The 22669-nt window shown below is 38.5% G+C and overlaps 1 non-coding gene across 1 annotated transcript; it reads left to right on the top strand.

Annotated features, from left to right (window-relative positions):
* The first annotated feature begins 18158 nt into the window (after window positions 1–18158).
* On the top strand, window positions 18159–18266 carry LOC148553340 (small nucleolar RNA R71). The gene has a single exon (XR_015892887.1). It is a non-coding gene; the product is annotated as a small nucleolar RNA R71 (small nucleolar RNA).
* The last annotated feature ends 4403 nt before the right edge of the window (window positions 18267–22669 follow it).

Raw genomic sequence — 22669 nt, 5'->3', positions numbered from 1 at the left:
TGAGCTAAGCATGAGGTTTAAGTGTGGGGAGGTTGATAAACCACTATTTTATGGTTTATCTTGTGTTCAATTGAGTGGTTTTATCAAGTCTTTACCCACTTATTCATATGATTTACATGATTTTACAATTCCTTCCTAGTTTGTTCTATGGTTAAAAACTTGCTTCCTAGAGATCTTTAATTTGTGTATTTTAATTCTCCTTTATACCATTCGATGCCGTGATCGGTGTGTTAAGTGTTTCAGGCTTCATAGGGCAGGAATGGCTTAGAAAATGGAGAGGAAGCTTGCAAAAATGGAAAGAACACAAGAAACTAAGGAGATGACCAGCGAGCATCGACGCGCACGGATGGCTCACGCGTGCGTGCAACATGGAGAATATAGTAGCGACGCGTGCGCGTGCCTGACGCGTACGCGTGGATTGGAGTTGCACAAAAGACGTGCACGTGTGGATGACGCGTACGCGTGACAAGGAAATTCGCCAAATGACGCGCACGCGTGACTGACGAGTACGCGTGACATGCGCGATATGCAGAAATAACAGAAAATGCTGGGGTGATTTCGGGCCGAGTTTTGACCCAGTTTCTGGCCCAGAAACACAGAATAGAGCCAGGGAACGTGCAGAGAGTCAACACATATTCTCATTAGCATAGTTTTAGGTTTTTAGATCTGAATCTAGAGGGAATTTACTCTTCCTCTACGTTTTTTTACACTCATAGTTTTATAGTTTTATGCTTTTGCTTTTGGATACTGAAGAGTTATCACCTCCGTTGAAAATACTATTCTAGTTTGTTTTCTGACTTCCTATTTATTTATTCCATATTCCTAATTCTTGTTTAGAGTTACAATTGGATTATTTTGGATTTATTAATGCAAAGGATTACTTTTATTTTTAATTAGTTTTCAATCCCTATTTTATTTAATTTATCATGTCTTCTTCTTATATTTTTATGAGCGTTATATTCATGTCAATGGAGTAGATTTCCTACTTGACATAGGGGTTGATTAAGAGGAGACACTTGAGTTGGAATGGTCAAGTGATTAGTTAAATTGGAAGTTGTTGGCTAATTCTGTATTTACTAACGCTATACCTTCCCAAGAGAGAGGACTAGGATTTGTGAATAAGAGTTAGCTCAATTACTTGACTTTCCTTTATTTAGTAATGGTTAACTAAGTGAAAATAACAACTTCTTTATACTACACTTGAGAGAATTCCAACAAGGACAGAACTTCCAATTAATCATTCCCCCCAGTCAAGCCCTTTTATTTTGAATAATATAAATCTCTTTTAATTTTCATTGCTTTAATTTACAATTAGTTATTTTTCTGTCGTTCAACCCTCAATTTTCTTGGAAAACTCCTGATTAATAAATTAGCACCCTTTTTGGCAACTTGTTGGGAGACGACCTGGGACTCATACTCCCAGTATTTTTATTCTAATGTTTTTTGTGACAACCTTTCTAAATTGATGAGGCGGATTTTTGCTGGTTAAGAGCTATACTCACAACGTACTTCCTGATTTGATTTCTTAATTGGCCGACTTTCGCCCCCGCATCATCCTCTTAGACCCATTCACCTTGGTTCTACACCAACCATTGTTATCAAACTTTGAGCGTACAACCATCATGTACCTAGAGTAACGCTTCCAACCACTACACAATTCTCCATTACTCTTCAATCTGCAGAGAGCTCTAAGTTGACCTTCCGTCTCAAGCAAACCATATTCAAGTGGAAAAGTAAGGGTTAACGATAAGAATTTTACCCACTTGAATGTTGTATTGGATGGTAATGGCTTTGGGAGAGGTGTTTCTAATGATCTTGCAAGCTCCACTCCCTTGTGCTCTTCTTTAAATACTTTCACCTCTTTGCAAGCTTATTCAATTTCAACCTCTTCCTCTTGGTAGCTTTCTTCCAATTCAATCTCTTCTTCATTTCTTACCAAGGGCATGGGAGGTTCTGCCTCTTCTTCTTTAATCTCCATCTCTTGATCAACCTCTTCAAAGTCTTCAACCATGATATGCCTTGGAGGTTGTACACCCTCCTCAACATCAATTTCAAACATCTTGGAAGGAGGCACTATGACTTGACTTTCCCATGGAGGTTCCGTATCTCCCAAGTCTTCAACCACTTCTTCTTCTTCGATAATTTTGGCTTTCTCCACTTGCTCTAGTACAAAAGCAAACTCATACTTGATGTCTTCCTTCACCAATTCTTCAACTACTCCTTCGTCTTCAAGAGTCTCCCCTACCTCTACCTTTTGGGCCTCCTCTTACTTCTCTTGAAGTATGTATATATGAATCCGATCTATTACGTCCCTTATACGATCCCTTCTCTCTTGTTCCATGTCACTAGCATAATTGGGATGGTGTTGCTCTTGGATTGATGGATGTGGGTGCTCTTCCATGGAGGGTGGTGATGGGATGGAGAGGTCATTATGTGGTTGAAAAGGAAGTGCACTAGAGCTTAAGGGTTGAATATTGGGGTTAAATGATGCATCCATGCGGGATATAAGAGCTTGGAGAGTAGAGGTGAGACTAGTAAGAGTAGAGGTAAGTGTGGTTTGAAGCTCTCTTTGCCCTTGGTGAATAACACTAAGGGTATTATCTACAGGAGATTGGGGTGGGTAGGAGGGTTCATTTGTTAGGAGAAAGGGCTCATAATACGAAGATGGTTCCTCTTGATAAGGGTATGGAGATGGTGTATATTGAGGTGGTGGTTCTTGGGAGTAATTATGTTGGAATGGGGGTGGTTCTATGTATGGCTCGTAAGGTGCTTGGTATGGTGGGTAAGGATTAGGGTCATATGGGGGTGTTTGGTGGTAAGGGGCTTTTGAGTATGGTGGTTCAAAATTATGTTGAGGAGGGGGTTCAAAGGCATATGGTGGTGGATTTTGATAATCAAAAGGGTGCTCACCATAGCCATTATCTTGGTATGCATCTTGGAATGGCTCTTGGTCATAGTATGTTAGTGGAGGTTGTTGCCATGAGGGTTGATCAAATTCTTGTGGCTCCTCCCAACTTTGATTGTCCTATCCTTGATGTATGTTCTCATTGTAGCTTCCATTCCCTAAAACATAATTTGAACCAAAGTCATAGCCAAAGGGGTGAGAATTCATAGTAACAAATAAAACAAAAACTAATAAAAATACGTAACAAAGTCCTAAAACTAACAAAAACTAGCAAACAAGTAAAAAGCGATAGGCACACGTTTGCAATTCCCCGGCAACGGCGCCATTTTGATGAAGAGATTTTTTATGGTAAAGAATTTCATAATGAATTCTCGTTGCAAGTATAGTTTCTAAACCAACAAAGAATCCTTTCATACAAAAATTTGGTTGTCACAAGTAACGAACCCCTAAAAATAATAACCGAAGTATTCAAACCTCGGGTCATCTCTCAAAGGAATTGGAGGGAAGTGTTCTTGTTATTGGTTATGAGTGTGTATTTTGGGGTTTTGGATTAAGAAACAAGAAAAGTAAATTGCAAAGGAAACAACCTAACAACTATAAAAGCTCTTGGCAAGGAATGAGAATTGGAAGTCCTATCCTTATTATCGTCCTCAATAGTGATGAGAATTGTTCATTGCTCCCACATAGTTAACCCTCTAATTATGAAGGAAATTCAAGTGGATGAATCAATTTGATTCCTCAAGTCCTAGTCAACTCCTAAGGAAAGACTAGCTTTAGTGGAATCCAAATCAATTAGCAACTTTCAATTATCAATCAACGAAGGAGTTTGATAACTCAAGTGTCACCAATTACTAAACCAAAGCCAAGAGGAGATAAGTCTAATCAAAAATCCAACCAAGCATTTTGTCAAACACTTGGTAGGCACAAAATAAATGCATAGAAAATTAGTAAGAGAATATTAAATCTAAACAACCAATTGCAAGCATCAATAACACAAACTAAAGAAAGCAACAATAACCATAGAAAGCATATATTGCATTAATTTGAAACCAAACGTAACAAGAGATCATAAACATAAAAATGGTAGAAAAAGGAAATTAACAATAGAAGAAGATAAACTAAAGTAATAGAATAAATAGAAGTAGCAGAAAAATAAATTAAAGGAATATTCAACCTGGATTTGAGAAGAAATAAATCTAAAACTAAGATAAACCCTAAAACCTAGAGAGAAGAGAGAGCCTCTCTCTCTAGAAAGTACATCTAAAACCTAAATTGTGAATAATGATAGAATGATTCCCCTTCTGCTCCACTTTGTAGCCTCTAATCAGTATTTTCGGGCTTGAAACTGGGCCAAAAATAGCCCAGAAATTGCCTCCAGTGATTTCTGATATGTACAGCATGTGGCTTCGTCACGCGTATGCATCGCCCACGCGTGCACGTCGCTTGTCTGCCGCACTATCCACGCGTACGCGTCATTCACGTGTACGCATTATTAATACGTATGCGTCACCTAACAGCAAGGCAACTATGGCAAATTTTATATCATTTTGAAGCTCGGGATGTTAACTTTCCAACGCAACTGGAACCGCCTCATTCGGACCTCTATAGCTCAAGTTATTATCGATTGAGTATGAAGAGGTCAGGCTTGACAGCTCAGTAATTCCTTCAATTTTTTGTATTCCTTCCACTAATACATGCTTCATTTCCATCCTCTAAGTCATTCCTGCCTTATAAACCTTGAAAACACTCAGAAAATATATCACGGCATTGAATGATAATAAGAGAGGATTAAAAATAATGAAATTGAGGCCAAAGAAGCATGTTTTCAATCATAGCATCAATTTGGGAAGGAAAATGTAAAACATGCAAATTCTATGAATAAGTGTGAGTTTAGTGGATAGAATCCACTAAATTAAGCACAAGATAAACCGTAAAATAGCGCTTTATCAATCTCCCCGGAAACGGCGCCAAAAATTGACGTACGGAAAATTGCCGATTAAGAATTTATAATGGAAATAACGTTGCGAGTACAGTTCTTAACTGACAAAAATTCCGCATATCAATTTAGAAAGAGTTGTCACAATTTAAGAATAAAATACTGGGAGTAGAATTCCCAGGTCGTCTCCCAATGAGTTGCTAACAAAATGCAAGTTATTGGTCAGAGATTTTCTGAGAAATTTTAGAGTTGAAGAATGGGAAAGTAAATGATTATAAATTAAGGCAATGGAAATTACGAGAGGTTTTATGCAATTAAGTTAAAAAGCCTGGACTAGGAGAAGATTAATCGGAAGTTCTATCCTTGTTGGATTTTTCCAAGATTAATAGTAAGAGGTTGTTGTTTTTACTTAGTTAACCTTTACCGGATAAAGGAAAGTCAAGTAATTGAGCCAACTCTGATTCACAAGTCCTAATCCTCTCCCTTGGGAAGGATTAACGTTAGTGACTAGAGAGCCAGCCAACAACTTCCAATTACCAATTAACACATGAGTATTCCAACTCAAGGGTCTCCTATTAATCAACTCCAAAGTCAAGTTGGAAGTCTACTCCATTGACATGGATGCCATTTTCTCATACATGTAAAGAGAGTAGAAAGAAGACATAGTAATTAAAATCAATTGGAAATAATCAGACAAATGATGAAATTAAATGGAAAAATACTCTTTGCATTAATAAATTCCAAAATCGAAGATACCCATATGTAGCTCTAAACAAAGTAAATGGGAATTAAAAGAGTAAGGGAATAAGAAAACAAACTATAATGATAAAGACTTCAACAGAGGTAGTACTCTTCTCAATATCCAACTCAAAAGCATAAAACTAGGAAATCTATGAATATGAAGAACCCTAGAGGAAGTGGTAATTTCTCTCCAAGATTCCAAAACTAAACCTAAAATTAGTAAATGAGAATGTGTCTTGAGTCTCTGCTGTCCCCTGGCTCTAGTCTGTGTTTCTGGGCCGAAAACTGGGTCCAAACTCAGCCCAAAATCGCCCCCAGCGTCTTCTGCAATTTCTGCACGTGACGCATGTCACGCGTACGCGTCAGTCGCGCGTACGCATCGGTGGTCTTCTGCGCATGTCACGTGTATGCGTCAGGTATGCGTACGCGTCGCTAAGGAATGCGCCAAGTCACTGGAATGCGTATGCGTCGATTCTCGCTGGTTAGCTCCATAGTTTCTTGGGTTCCTTCCATTTTTGCAAGCTTCTTTTCCATCCTCTAAGCCATTCCTGCCCTATAAAGCCTGAAAACACTTAACACACAGATCACGACATCGAATGGTATAAAGGGGAATTAAAAATACACAATTTAAGGGCTTAGGAAACAAGTTTTCAACCATAGAACAAAATTGGGAAGGATTTGTAAAACCATGCAAATTGTGTGAATAAGTATGCAAAGAATTGATAAAGACCACTCAATTTAGCACAAGATAAACCACAAAATGGTGGTTTATCAAGCCATCATACCTTGATTTACTCCATGAAAATTGACATTGAAATGAAGAGGAGAAAGAGATGAACACTTTGGTCGGATTAGATTTTTTATATGGATTTTAGTTTGAGAAAGAACGGAGAAAGAAGCTTAGGCATCCATGGAAGTTTTTCTTGATTTCTCTCATTATGTTCTAGGTTGTTTAGAAAGTAAAGATAATATTAATGATGATTCATGGGAGGCCGTGTGGTTACGCTAAGAATTATCCTATATTTTTGTGTAAAAATATCTTAAGAAAGGATAATTATTAAAGCTAGATGAATTAGAACTTAAGTATTTCTTACTTCCCTTAAGAAACCTTTGCTTGGAGAGCAAGAAAGGAAACATGTGGTGGCTAGTCCTAGAAGAGAAACGTGTCATAAGGTGATGACTCATCAAAATTTAATAATAAAATATCATTCTGAAGATAATTACTAAAACTAAATACATCAGATTACACTACTAAATGATAAGCATGAGCTTGACTAGTATAAATAATACTAGTAACAGGATAATCATGAGAATGAAAGATATATGATGAAGCATTAGCATTACTAAGTTCATCTAATTAAGAATGACGATATTATCCATTACTGGTAGATTTCTAGCCCGATTATTATATTACTAAACATAGATCAACATTAACCACAGCAGAGAAAATAATAATATAATATTCTGGATAAAATAATAATATATGAATATTATATTAATATAATTTTTTTCATGAAATTTAGGACTAGCTCGTGACAATGAGACTAACCACAGAAATTAGAATTTTGAAATTTGGACCTGAAGTGGCTCAAAATCGCAACTTTTCACGACGTGCCTGCTTAGATCAGGAGAGGTGTCTGGTATAGTCAAGCTGCTGACTCAGCAACTTGATGACACAGCATCTGTGCAGCAGAGGTGCTTATATACACTAAAATTCCTAAAAGTTCCATAAAAGCTCCGTTTGATTCCGAAAAAGCACCGTTTCTTCGGGGCTAGGCCGCTATAGAATTAGGTTAATTTATCTTAGATTTAGGTTTTATTTCTTGTCTTGATCTAGTTTCATCTACTTTTCCTTGTTGAATTGCCTTAATTCTCTTAGTTTCTCTTGTTAATTTCTCATTTTCCTCTCTTTTAATTTTATGAACACTCTTGTTATTTTCAATTTCTTTTAATTCAATTTGATGTTCTATATTTCCTTGATGCTTGTTTGGGCTATTGTTATTATTTTCGTGCAGTTGGTAGTTTAGATTTTACTAATTCTTGCAATTTATCATGCTTTATGTTTATGCACATTAGGAGTTTGACGAAATGCTTAAATTGGTTTTAGATTAGATTTTTGTATTCTTGGATTTGGGGTTGAGTAATTATAGATTCTTGAATTGTCAAAATCTAATGTTATTTGGTGATTGAAGGTTGCTAGTTGGCTTAAATGACACTAAATCTAATCTTTCATTAGGATTTGAATAGGACATGTGGACTATAGTTAATTATGCTCACTTGACTTTCCTTCATTGTTAGAGGATGACTAAGTGAGAGCAATATACACTTACTATCACAATTGAGGATGACAATGAGGATAGGAATTCTAATTCTCACCCCTAGCCAAGGCTTTTTAGATTGATTGATTGTCATTCCTTTTTGTTAGCTTTGATTTTTTAGCTCTTTTAGCATTTATAGTTCCTTAGTTATAGTTTTACTTTCTTGTCATTTACATTTCTTGTCAATTGTCATCACAACCCCCATTTTCTCATAAAAAATAATATGCACACTTCCCTGCAATTCCTTTGAGAGATGACCCGAGGTTTAAATACTCTCGATTTTTATTGTTTTGCATCGTAACAAACAAAATTAAACTTTAATTGAGGGTTAATTATTGGTTTGGATCTATACATCAACGAGATTATTTTTGTGAAATTTCTAAACCGACAATTTTCCTATGTCAGTATTCCTGAGTCCTACGAAGGATGGAAATGCATCAAGTACCAAGGAGGGCTCAAGGATGACATCATGACTGTTGTGGCTCCGTTGGAGATTAGGAGATTCTCCACATTAGTGAACAAAGCAAGAGTTGTAGAAGAATGTGCTAGGAAGGTGGCTTTGGCAAGGGATACTCGTGGAGGTAACAACGACCGATACCATGGAGAATTCTTTCAACTAAAGGGACAAAACTTTAAGAAGGATGGGCATGCTCCTCAACATCTTCAGGATCAAGGCCACTTCAGAGGAGCTAACTATGACCAGTTCCACCAGAAGAGAGGAAGAGGTATATGCTTTAACTGTGGACTGCCTAGACATATTGCCAAGGATTGCAATCATCGGAGGAACCAAGATACGGGCCGGAATAAGCAACAAGGCCGGGTGTTTGCTCTAGATGCGCGTGTGATGCGAGATTTTTGTGTCGGTAAAGAATTTATCAATGAAATTTCGTCGTGAGTATAGTCTAAACCAACACGCAATTCTCACAATCAAAATTAGAAAATGTATCACCATAATTCAAATCAATAACCGGGAGTAGAGTCCCGAGTTATTCTCCCTAGGAGTTGCCCTAAGATGCACATCATTGGTTAGGAGTTGTCTTGGTATTTTGGAGTTTAGTGCAAGAAAGGAATAAGCTAACAAGTGTGAATGACAATAAATCAATGTAAAAGCCTTGGCTAGGGTGAGAATTGGAATTCCTATCATCATAATCTCCATCAATTGTGACAACGATTGGTTATTGCTCCACTTAGTCAACCCCTAACTATGAAGGAAAGTCAAGTGAAGGTAATCAATTTGGATTCACAAGTCCTAGTCAAACCCTAGGGAAGTCTAACTTTAGTGACATGCAAATTAATTAGCAATTTCCAATTGATAATCAACAAAGGACATTGACAATTCAAGTGTCTCCAATAACTCAACCCCCAAGCCAAGAATGAAAAGTCTACTCCATAGCTAAAGCTGGCATTTTCTCAAACACTTGGAGAGTAAGAATGAAAGACATTGTGAAATTGAGAAGAAAATTCAAATCAAAGGTATTCACTACAAGAAATTAACAACAATCAAACAATTAATAATAATGAACATGAAATACCTCAATGCATTAATAGAAATCAAAGTAACAAGATCCAAATCTAAGATCCAAAGTAACTTGAGCAACAAGAACACTAAATTGGGAGTAGAAGAATTAAATCTACAAATTGAAGCAATGTAGAATTGAATTGACAATAGATCTCACCAATGGATCCAAGAGAAGTTGAAATTGAGAAAGCAAAAACCTAGAGAGAAGTTAGAGTTTCTCTCTCTAAAAATGTAACTTCCAAAACTAACTAAAAGTGTGTAATAGTGTGAATGATCTGAATCCCCTCATCCCTTGGTCATTTTAAGTCTTTTGGCACCAAAATTGCTTCAGATTAGGCCCCACAGTCTCTGTGAAGTCGCCAAGCATGATTTCACTTAAAAATCACATGCGAGCACTGACGCGTACGCGTGGGTCATGCGTGCGCATCCTTAGAGTTTTTGCAATCCACGCGTACGTGCATAGCACGCGTGCGCATCCATGAGGTTCTTGCCCAGACACGCGAATGCGCCGGCTTCTTCGCGTCGATCCTAGCAGCGCGCATCCACGCGTATGCGTAAGGCACGTGTACGCGTCGCTGCTTAAGCTCCAAAGCTCCCTTTTTCCATGCTCCTTCCATTTATGCATGCTTCCTTCCTCTCTTCTAGGCTATCCATACCCTATAAACTCTGAAATCACTTAACAAACAGATTACGGCATCGAATGATAATAGAAGAGGATTAAAATATAGCATATTTAGTGTAAAAGAAGCATGTTTTCAACCATGAAGCAAAATTGGAATGGAAACATAAAACCATGCATTTTATATGAATAAGTCTGAAAGAATATTGATAAAATCCCCAAATTCCATACAAGATAAACCCTAAAAATGGGGTTTATCAACCTCCCCTCACTTAAACCAAGCATGTCCTCATGCTAAAAGAAGTCAAAAGCCCAAAGAGTCACAAGAGAATGGGGTCTTATGAGATGCAATATACCTATATGAATGCAACTAATATGGATGCTACTACCTACTTGGTCAAGAGTGAATCAATCATCCAAGAACAAATATGAGTACATAGGGATATATGAACTCTACCAATTTAAACATCAAAGTGGGGTGTGCATAGCTTACATGAGGAATGCTAATGAAAGTCGGGAACAAGGAGTTGAGCCTTGAACCCTGACCGGAAGTGTTTGCACTCTATTCACTTGGTGTATAGGGTTGATGACTCAATTCCCCCCCCCCCCTAATCATGCTTTCCAAAATTTGTTCTTCCTCTAACAATCAACAATTATTCCATGCATGCATGCATATATCATGAGGTCTTTTCTTAGGTTGTAATGGGGCTAGGGTCAAGGTATGGATACATATGGTCAAGTGAGCTTGAAATTTGAATCTTTGATTAACCTAAGCTTCCCACCTAACCTACGACAACCTATACAATTTAAGTGCTAACCTAACTACCCATTCTTCACTTTTCATATACTCATGCATTCTCTTTCTTATCACCACACATATGCATTGATTCTTATTGAACTTCACTTTGGGGCATTTTGTCCCCTTTTTTCCATTTATTTTTCTCTTTTTTGATGTAATTATATACAAGGGTATCAATGCATATGGTTTAAACATTTAATTAATACACGAGTATGTACCCAATTCCCAATATCTTCAATGAAAATACAAAACATACCCTTTTCCCAACCAATGCCCCAAGTTTCCCCACACTTGAATGACATACACACACTAGCCTAAGCTAATCAAAGATCCAAATAAAGAACATTCTTGGTTTTCCGCCTAAAGGCTTGTAATGTGCTAAATTAGAGAACAAAGTGGGTTAATCGTAGACTCAAAGTTGGCTAACAATGGTTGTTGTAAGGTAAAGCTATTTGGGCAAGTGGCTAAATGAATTGATGGCCTCAATCACTTATTTGCATACATACACACAATAATGGACATATAGAGTCAAACAAACCAAGGATTACAGTCAAAGAAGGAGAACAATGCACACGAGAATGGAAGTAAGTGGTTATATGATGTAACCACGCAATTAGGCTCAAATCTCACAAGCTTGTGTTCTTAGCTCAAGAACCATGTTCCAAAATACATTCTTCAAGCAAGCTTAAACACCAATTTTTTTTTTTAAATTGGTAGGGTGCCCTAAAAACACTGTTTCTTGGAAAAGACGTCCTTACCCTAACTAAGTAGTCCTAATCAAGAAACAACTATCATGCAAAAGGTGTCAAAAAACAAAAACTACTCATGTAATCTATCCTAACTAGCAAACGAAAATCAAAGTTTATTTGGGTGTTACCTATGGAGATCGGTCGAATGACCTCCCCACACTTAAGAATTAGCACGGTCCTCTGTGCTATCGGTAGGGCGCAAGGGCCGATCGGGTCCGGAACTTCCACTATCCCTTTCATGATTGCTATCTTCACTTAAGTTTGAAGTGGATGTGGAGATCTCTGGTTCCTCCATAGGTGCGGTCACAAAACTCAAAAGCTTCTTCACATAAGCGAACCAGCATTGGTTCCGCTGTTCGTATCGGTCCGTCTTTAAGTGGAGGTCTACAAGAAGTTGGTGGGTGGATCTTTGTGGTGGGGCGGATGAAGTGGTGGGGATGTCCAAAGGGATAGCTATGGCAAGGTCTCCGGTCTCTGCTGGAGGCTTGAGATATTTTTCGGTTGGGACGACGTCGCCCTCTACCGGAATCATTGCTCTCCGATCCTTTGTTTCCCGGGGAACACCAGCTGCAGCAACTCACTCCGTCACCAGGGTGGGGAAAGGTAGGTTACCCTTGGTATGAACATGATCCATGTCTTGGCAGATGAGGCGAGCGATGTCGACCGGCCGCTCAGTAAGTATGAACCAAACTAGTAGGGCTAGGTCCGCGGTGATCGACGACTCGTGAGGGCTTGGGAGCACGTAATGAGATAAGATCTGAGTCCATGCTCGAGCCTCGACAGTGAGATGACGCGCATCAATGCTCTTGGGCCCGGGCCGGAGATTCCCTCGTATCCAAAATGACATCGGTCCACCAATTACCCAGAGGATCGCATCCCAACCAAAATCGGATGAGGCGCGCTGGTACGCAGAAATTGTGATTACACTTTGATTATGTAAAATTCATCGCTCTTTCTTTCCCTGGTAATGGCGCCAAAAACATGTTGCCAATACCATGGTTCACAACTTCGCACAACTAACCAGCAAGTGCACTGGGTCGTCCAAGTAATACCTTACGTGAGTAAGGGTCGAATCCCACGGAGATTGTCGGTATGAAGCAAGCTATGGTCACCTTGTAAATCTCAGTCAGGCGGATATAAAATAGTAATGGGGTTTTCGAAAATAACTAATAAAATAGGGATAGAAATACTTATGTAAATCATTGGTGAGAATTTCAGATAAGCGAATAGAGATGCTTTCGTTCCTCTGAACCTCTGCTTTCCTGCTGCCTTCATCCAATCAGTCTTACTCCTTTCCATGGCTGGCTTTATGTGATACATCACCATTGTCAATGGCTACTTTCGGTCTTCTCTCGGGAAAATGATCCAAATGCCCTGTCACGGCACGGCTAATCATCTGGAGGCATCACCCTTGTCAATGGTTTCATCTTATCCTCTCAGTGAAAATGGTCAACGCACTCTGTCACGGCACGGCTATTCATCTGTCGGTTCTCGATCATGCTGGAATAGGATTTACTATCATTTTGCGTCTGTCACTAACGCCCAGCAATCGCGAGTTTGAAGCTCGTCACAGTCATTCAATCATTGAATCCTACTCGGAATACCACAGACAAGGTTTAGACTTTCCGGATTCTCTTGAATACCGCCATCATTCTAGCTTACACCACGAAGATTCTGATTAAGAGATCTAAGAGATACTCATTCAGTCGAAGGTAGAACGGAAGTGGTTGTCAGGCACGTGTTCATAGGGAATGATGATGATTGTCACGTTCATCACATTCAGATTGAAGTGCGAATGAATATCTTAGAAGTAAAATAAGATGAATTGAATAGAAAACAGTAGTACTTTGCATTAATCTTTGAGGAACAGCAGAGCTCCACACCTTAATCTATGGAGTGTAGAAACTCTACCGTTGAAAATACATAAGTGAAAGGTCCAGGCATGGCCGAATGGCCAGCCCCTCTGATCTAAGAACCAGGCGTCCAAAGATATCTAATACAATAGTAAAAGGTCCTATTTATAATAAACTAGTCACTAGGGTTTACAGAAATAAGTAATTGATGCATAAATCCACTTCCGGGGCCCACTTGGTGTGTGCTTGGGCTGAGCTTGAGTGTTGCACATGTAGAGGTCCTTCTTGGAGTTGAACACCAGCATTTATGCCAGTTTGGGCGTTCAACTCTGGTTTTGGACCCTTTTCTGGCGCTGGACGCCAGAATTGGGCAGAGAGCAGGCGTCGAACGCCAGTTTGCGTCGTCTATTCTTGGCCAATGTATGGACTATTATATATTGCTGGAAAGCCCTGGATGTTTACTTTCCAACGCAATTGGAAGCGCGCGCCAGTTTGAGTTCCGTAGCTCCAGAAAATCCATTTTGAGTGCAGGGAGGTCAGAATCCAACAGCATCAGCAGTCCTTCTTCAACCTCTGAATCTGATTTTTGCTCAAGTCCCTCAATTTCAGTCAGAAAATACCTGAAATCACAGAAAAACACACAAACTCATAGTAAAGTCCAGAAATGTGAATTTAACATAAAAATTAATGAAAACATCCCTAAAAGTAACTAGATTCTACTAAAAACATACTAAAAACAATGCCAAAAAGCGTATAAATTATCCGCTCATCACAACACCAAACTTAAATTGTTGCTTGTCCCCAAGCAACTGAAAATCAAGTAGGATAAAAAAAAGAGAACATACTATAAATTCCAAACTATCAATGAAACATAGCTTCAATTATATGAGCGGGACTTATAGCTTTTTGCCTCTTGAATAGTTTTAGTATCTCACTTTATCCATTGAAGTTCAGAATGATTGGCTTCTATAGGAACTCAGAGTTTAGATAGTGTTATTGACTCTCCTAGTTCAGTATGATGATTCTTGAACACAGCTTCTTTATGGGTCTTGGCCGTGGCCCTAAGCACTTTGTTTTCCAGTATTACCACCGGATACATAAATGCCACAGACACGTAATTGGGTGAACCTTTTCAGATTGTGACTCAGCTTTGCTAAAGTCCCCAATTAGAGGTGTCCAGGGTTCTTAAGCACACTCTTTTTTTGCTTTGGACCTTGACTTTAACCGCTCAGTCTCAAGTTTTCACTTGACACCTTCACGCCACAAGCACATGGTTAGGGACAACTTGGTTTAGCCGCTTAGGCCAGGATTTTATTCCTTTAGGCCCTCCTATCCACTGATGCTCAAAGCCTTGGGATCCTTTTTATTTGCCCTTGCCTTTTGGTTTTAAGGGTTACTGGCTTTTTGCTCTTGCCTCTTGGTTTTAAGAGCTTTTGGCTTTTTCTGCTTGCTTTTTCTTTTTCTTTCTAATTTTTTTCGCCTATATTTTTTTTTTCTTCAAGCATTGTTCTTTGGTGCTTTTTCTTGCTTCAAGAATCATTTTTATGATTTTTCAGATTATCAAATAACATGTCTCCTAGTCATCATTCTTTCAAGAGCCAACATATTTAACATTCTTAAACAACAACTTCAAAAGACATATGCACTGTTCAAGCATTCATTCAGAAAACAAGAAGCATTGTCACCACATCAATATAATTAAGCTAAGTTCAAGGATAAATTCAAAACTCATGTACTTCTTGTTCTTTTGAATTAAAAAATTTTTCATTTAAGAGAGGTGATGGATTCATAGGACATTCATATCTTTAAGGCATAGTTACTAAATACTAATTATCATGTAATGAAGACACGAACATAGATAAGCACAAAACATAGAAAACGAAAAACAGAAGAAATAAGAACAAGGAATGAATCCACCTTAGTGATGGTGGCATTTCCTTCTTGAGGAACCAATGATGTCCTTTAGCTCTTCTATGTCTCTTCCTTGTCTTTGTTACTCCTCCCTCATAGCTTTTTGATCTTCTCTAATTTCATGAAGGATGATGGAGTGCTCTTGATGTTCCACCCTTAATTGTCCCATGTTGGAACTTAATTCTCCTAGGGAGGTGTTGATTTGCTCCCAATATTTATGTGGAGGGAAATGCATCCCCTGAGGTATCTCAGGGATCTCTTGATTTGTAGCCACATGTTCTACCACTGAGCTATAGACCCTTGAGATGAATCTTTCCATCTCCCATGACTCGGAGGTGGAAGCCTTTGTCTTCCCTTTCCCTTTTCTGGAGGTTTCTCCGGTCTTAGGTGCCATTAATGGTAAAGGAAAAACAAAAACCTTATGCTTTTACCACACCAAACGTATAATGTTGCTCGCCCTCGAGCAAAAGAAGAAAGAATAGAAGAAGAAGAAGAAGATATGGAGGAGATGGGGGGATGTGTGTATGGATGTGAGTGGTGAATAGAAAACAGAAGGGATGGTCATGAATGGAGAAAGAGAGGGTGAGGTGGGTAGGGATCCTGTGAGGTTTCACAGATCCTGAGATGATCCTGTGGTGTCCACAGATCTTGAGGTGATCCTGTGGTGTCTACAGATCCGGAGGTGTCAAGGATTTACATCCCTGCACCCATTAGGCATGTAAAATGCCATTGCACACAACTCTTGGCGTTCAGCGCCAGGTTGGTGCCCATTTTGGGCATTCAACGCCCATTTGTTGGCCATTTCTGGCGTTGAACGCCAGAACCATGCTTGTTCTGGGCGTTCAGTGCCAGCTCTTCTCCAGGGTATCATTCTGGCGTTCAGCGCCCAGATGATGCCCATTTTGGGCGTTCAGCGCCCAGATACTGCCCATTTTGGGCGTTCAGCGCCAGAACCATGCTCTGTTCTGGCGTTGAACGCCAGGCAGGTGCTTCCTCCAGGGTGTGATTTTTCTTCTGCTGTTTTTGATTCCGTTTTCAATTTTTTTGTTTATTTTGTGACTCCACATGATCATGAACCTATAAAGACATATATCTAAGAAAAATATAGTTAGATATATAAAAATTGGGTTGCCTCCCAACAAGCGCTTCTTTAATATCAATAGCTTGATAGTGGGCTCTCATGGAGCCTCACAGATGTTCAGAGCATTGTTGAGACTCTCCAACACCAAACTTAGAGTTTGGATATGGGAGTTCAACACCAAACTTAGAGTTTGGTTGTGGCCTCCCAACACCAAACTTAGAGTTTGACTGTGGGGGCTTTGTTTGACTCTGCTTTGAGAGAAGCTTCTTCTGCTTCCTCTCCATGGATGCAGAGAGAGATCTTGAGTTGTAAATACAAGGTTGTCCTCATTCAATTGAAGGATCAATTCTCCTCTGTCCACATCAATCACAGCTCTTGCTGTGGCTAGGAAAGGTCTTCCTAGGATGATGGATTCATCCTCTTCCTTCCCAGTATCTAAGACTCTAAAATCAGTAGGGATGTAAAGGCCTTCAACCTTTACTAACACGTCCTCTACTTGTCCATAAGCCTGTTTTCTGGAATTATCTGCCATCTCTAATGAGATTTCAGCAGCTTGCACCCCATAGATTCCCAGTTTCTCTATTACAGAGAGGGGCATGAGGTTTATCCCTGAACCAAGGTCACACAGAGCCATAAAGATCATGGTCCAGATCACTTAGTTCATTGATGAACAAGGGAGGTTCATCTTCCCAAGTATCAATGCCAAATAATTTGGCATTTAGCTTCATGATTGCACCAAGGAACTTGGCAGCTTGCTCTTCAGTAACATCGTCATTCTCTTCAGAAGAGGAATACTCATCAGAGCTCATGAATGGCATAAGGAGGTTCAATGGAATCTCTATGGTCTCTAGATGAGCCTCAGAGTCCTTTGGTTCCTCCGAGGGAAGCTCCTTATTGATCACTGGACGTCCCAGGAGGTCTTCCTCCTTGGGATTCATGTCCTCTCCTTCCCTTACAGGTTCGGCCATGCTGCTTATGTCAATGGCCTTGCACTCTCCTTTTGGATTCTCTTCTGTATTGCTTGGGAGAGTACTAGGAGGGATTTCAGTAATCCTTTTACTCAGCTGGCCCACTTGTGCTTCAGAATTTCTAATGGAAGACCTTGTTTCATTCATGAAATTTACAATGGCCTTGGACAGATCAGAGACTAAGTTTGCTAAGCTACATGGATTCTGCTCAGAATTCTCTGTCTGTTGCTGAGTGGATGATGGAAAAGGCTTGCTATTGCTAAACCTATTTCTTCCACCATTATTAAAGCCTTATTGAGGCTTTTGATCCTTCCATGAGAAATTTGGATGATTTCTCCATGATGAGTTATAGGTGTTTCCATAAGGTTCACCTAAGTAATTCACCTCTGCTATTGCAGGGTTCTCAGGATCATAAGCTTCTTCTTCAGAAGATACCTCTTGAGTACTATTGGATGCAGCTTGCATTCCATTCAGACTCTGAGAAATCATATTGACTTGCTGAGTCAATATTTTGTTCTGAGCCAATATGGCATTCAGAGTATCAATCTCAAGAACTCCCTTCTTCATAGGCGTCCCATTATTCACAGGATTCCTTTCAGAAGTATACATGAACTGGTTATTTCCAACCATGTCAATGAGTTCTTGAGCTTCTGCAGGCATTTTCTTTAGGTGAATGGATCCACCTGGAGAGGTATCCAATGACATCTTAGATAACTCAGACAGACCATCATAGAATATATCCAGGATGGTCCATTCTGAAAGCATGTCAGAAGGACACTTTTTGGTCAGTCCTTTGTATCTCTCCCAAGCTTCATAGAGGGATTCATCTTCTTTCTGTCTGAAGGTCTGAACGTCCACTCTAAGCTTGCTCAGCTTTTGAGGAGGAAAGAACTTGGCTAAGAAAGCCGTGACCAGTATATCCCAAGAGTTCAGGCTATCTCTGGGTTGAGAGTCCAACCACACTCTAGCTCTGTCTCTTACAGCAAAAGGGAAAAGCATGAGCATGTAGACTTCAGGATCTACTCTATTAGTCTTAACAGTATCACAGATCTGCAAGAATTCAGTTAAGAACTGAAAAGGATCTTCAGATGGAAGTCCATGAAACTTGCAGTTCTGCTGCATCAGAGAGACTAGCTGAGGTTTCAACTCAAAGTTGTTTGCTCCAATGGCAGGAATGGAGATGCTTCTTCCATGTAAATTGGAATTAGGTGCAGTAAAGTCACCAAGCATTCTCCTTGCATTATTATTATTTTCGGCTGCCATCTCCTCTTCCTGTTCGAAAATTTCTGAAAGGTTCTCTCTGGATTGTTGTAATTTAGCTTCTCTTAATTTCCTCTTCAAAGTCCTTTCAGGTTCTGGATCTGCTTCAACAAGAATGTTCTTGTCCTTGCTCCTGCTCATATGAAAAAGAGAGAACAGAAAAATAATAATAATAGGGGTCCTTTTTACCACAGTATAGAGGTCCCAGTGTGAGTTAGAAGAAAAGAGGAAGAAAAAATTCGAACACAGATGGAAGAGAGGGTTCGAATTTGGTGAGTGAGGAAGAGATGTTAGTAGATGAATAATTTTTTGAAAAAGAGTTAGTGATTTTTGAAAATACTTTTTGAAAAAGGTTAGTAATTTTCGAAAATTAATTTTGAAAAGGGTTAATAGTTTTTCGAAAATTCAAATAAAAAATAAAATAATTAGTTTAATTAAGAAGAAATTTTGAAAAAGAGGGAGATATTTTCGAAAATTAGAGAGAGAGAGAGAGTTAGTTAGGTAGTTTTGAAAAAGATAGAAACAAACAAAAAGTTGGTTAGTTAGTTGAAACAAATTTTGAAAGTCAATTTTGAAAAGATAAGAAGTTAGGAAGTTAGAAAAGATATCTTGAAATCAAATTTTTGAAAAAGATATGATGAGAAGATATTTTTGAAAAGATAGGATAGAAATTAGTTTTTAAAAAAAAATTTGATTTTTAAAATCACAATTAATGACTTGATTCACAAGAAATCACAAGATATGATTCTAAAACTTAAAGTTTGAATCTTTCTTAACAAGCAAGTAACAAACTTTGAAATTTTTGAATCAAAACATTAATTGGTGATGTTATTTTCGAAAATTATGTGATAAAGTTAAGAAAAAGATTTTTGAAAAATATTTTTATAATTTTCGAAAATAACTAAGAAAAATGAAAAAGATTTGATTTTTGAAAAAGATTTTGAAAAAGATAAGATTTTTCAAATTGAAAATTTGATTTGACTCATAAGAAACAACTAGATTTTAAAAATTTTTGAAAAAGTCAAATCCAATTTTCGAATGTATGAGAGAGAAAAAAGGAAAGATATTTTTTTGATTTTTTTTTACTTTTTTTTTATGATGAGAGAGAAAAAAATTAAAAACATCATTTTTCATGTTTTTCTCTTTTATTTTTGAATCAAAACAAGGAATGCATGCAAGAACACTATGAATGTCAAGATGAACACCAAGAACACTATGAAGATCATGATGAACATCAATAACACATTTTTGAAAAATTTTTAATGCAAAGAAAACATGCAAGACACCAAACTTAGAATTCTTTAATGCTTAGACACTAAGAATTCAAGAATGCATATGAAAAACAAGAAAAGACACAAAAAATGCAAATGCAAAGATCAAACAAGAAGACTTACCAAGAACAACTTGAAGATCATGAAGAACACTATGAATGCATGAGAATTTTCGAAAAATGCAAGATGCACATGCAATTGACACCAAACTTATAACATGACTCAAGACTCAAACAAGAACACAAATATTTTTTATTTTTATGCTTTTCTAATTTTTTTGTATTTTTTTGAAAATTATTATGAAAAAGAAAAATAAGGATTCAAAATTTTTAATATGAATTCCAGGAATCTTATGCTCTAAAGCTCCAATCAAAGGGTCAGGCATGGCTTAATAGCCAGCCAAGCTTTAGTATGTAAATCAGACATGACAAGCCTAACATGCCCTACAGTCGTGGCTTTACAGCCAGTCAGGCTTCAACATGCTTCATGAAACATTAGAATTCATTCTTGAAAGTTCTGAAGGAAAATATATTTTAGAAAACATTTTTTTTTTGAAAACATTTTTATTTTATTTTTTTTCGAAAACAAAGGAGAAATTTTTGAAAATTTTTTTTTTTTTGAAAAATTTTTGAAAATAAAACAAAAAGAAAATTACCTAATCTGAGCAACAGGATGAACCGTCAGTTGTCCAAACTCGAACAATCCCCGGCAACGGCGCCAAAAACTTGGTGCGCAGAAATTGTGATTACACTTTGATTATGTAAAATTCATCGCTCTTTCTTTCCCTGGTAATGGCGCCAAAAACATGATGCCAATACCATGGTTCACAACTTCGCACAACTAACCAGCAAGTGCACTGGGTCGTCCAAGTAATACCTTACGTGAGTAAGGGTCGAATCCTACGGAGATTGTTGATATGAAGCAAGCTATGGTCACCTTGTAAATCTCAGTCAGGCGGATATAAAATAGTAATGGGGTTTTCGAAAATAATTAATAAAATAGGGATAGAAATACTTATGTAAATCATTGGTGAGAATTTCAGATAAGCGAATAGAGATGCTTTCGTTCTTCTGAACGTCTGCTTTCCTGCTGCCTTCATCCAATCAGTCTTACTCCTTTCCATGGCTGGCTTTATGTGATACATCACCATTGTCAATGGCTACTTTCGGTCTTCACTCGGGAAAATGATCCAAATGCCCTGTCACGGCACGGCTAATCGTCTGGAGGCATCACCCTTGTCAATGGTTTCATCTTATCCTCTCAGTGAAAATGGTCAACGCACCCTGTCACGGTCATTCAATCATTGAATCCTACTCGAAATACCACAGACAAGGTTTAGACTTTCCGGATTCTCTTGAATGCCGCCATCATTCTAGCTTACACCACGAAGATTCTGATTAAGAGATCTAAGAGATACTCATTCAGTCGAAGGTAGAACGGAAGTGGTTGTCAGGCACGCGTTCATAGGGAATGATGATGATTGTCACGTTCATCACATTCATATTGAAGTGCGAATGAATATCTTAGAAGCGAAATAAGATGAATTGAATAGAAAACAGTAGTTCTTTGCATTAATCTTTGAGGAACAGCAGAGCTCCACACCTTAATCTATGGAGTGTAGAAACTCTACCGTTGAAAATACATAAGTGAAAGGTCCAGGCATGGCCGAATGGCCAGCCCCTCTGATCTAAGAACCAGGCGTCCAAAGATATCTAATACAATAGTAAAAGGTCCTATTTATAACAAACTAGTCACTAGGGTTTACAGAAATAAGTAATTGATGCATAAATCCACTTCCGGGGCCCACTTGGTGTGTGCTTGGGCTGAGCTTGAGTGTTGCACGTGTAGAGGTCCTTCTTGGAGTTGAACGCCAGCATTTATGCCAGTTTGGGCGTTCAACTCTGGTTTTGGACCCTTTTCTGGCGCTGGACGCCAGAATTGGGCAGAGAGCTGGCGTTGAACGCCGGTTTGCGTAATCTATTCTTGGCCAAAGTATGGACTATTATATATTTCTGGAAAGCCCTGGATGTCTACTTTCCAACGCAATTAGAAGCGCGCCATTTTGAGTTCTGTAGCTCCAGAAAATCCACTTTAAGTGCAGGGAGGTCAGAATCCAACAGCATCGGCAGTCCTTCTTCAACTTCTAAATCTGATTTTTGCTCAAGTCCCTCAATTTCAGTCAGAAAATACCTGAAATCACAGAAAAACACACAAACTCATAGTAAAGTCCAGAAATGTGAATTTAACATAATAACTAATGAAAACATCCCTAAAAGTAACTAGATTCTACTAAAAACATACTAAAAACAATGCCAAAAAGCGTATAAATTATCCGCTCATCACGCGCTGTGAAAGGACCTCTTGGTAACCATCTACATCAGCTGCCACTGGTAAGACCTTGAGTGTAAGAACTACAGTTAATTGAACCGGTTAATTGAGTGGTTATGTTGCCCAGTTTGATTCTGAAAAGTTACAGTGAAAATTTGAGGTTTTAAACATCATTTTTGGACTCAGAGGGTCTTTCCGAGTCAGAAAATGTGTTTTCTATGAAAAACCATGAAAAACCACAAACCGGCATTGAACCAGTTGAACCGGTTCAAGTCTACCCGGTGCTGCGCAAGAAAAGTGGAAACAGTCAAAAACCTTAGAAAAACAGTAGAAATGGAAAACCGGGCATTAATTTTGAAGGTTTGGCCCAAAGTTGGGCCAAACGGGTTAAAAACGCTAACGGATTGAACC

Source organism: Arachis ipaensis, chromosome B7, assembly GCF_059453495.1.
Source record: "Arachis ipaensis isolate K30076 ecotype BB chromosome B7, ASM5945349v1, whole genome shotgun sequence".
In the NCBI taxonomy this organism is placed as follows: domain Eukaryota; kingdom Viridiplantae; phylum Streptophyta; class Magnoliopsida; order Fabales; family Fabaceae; genus Arachis; species Arachis ipaensis.
The sequence above is the reverse complement of the archived record's forward strand: the minus strand, read 5'-3'. Positions and strand labels throughout refer to the sequence as shown.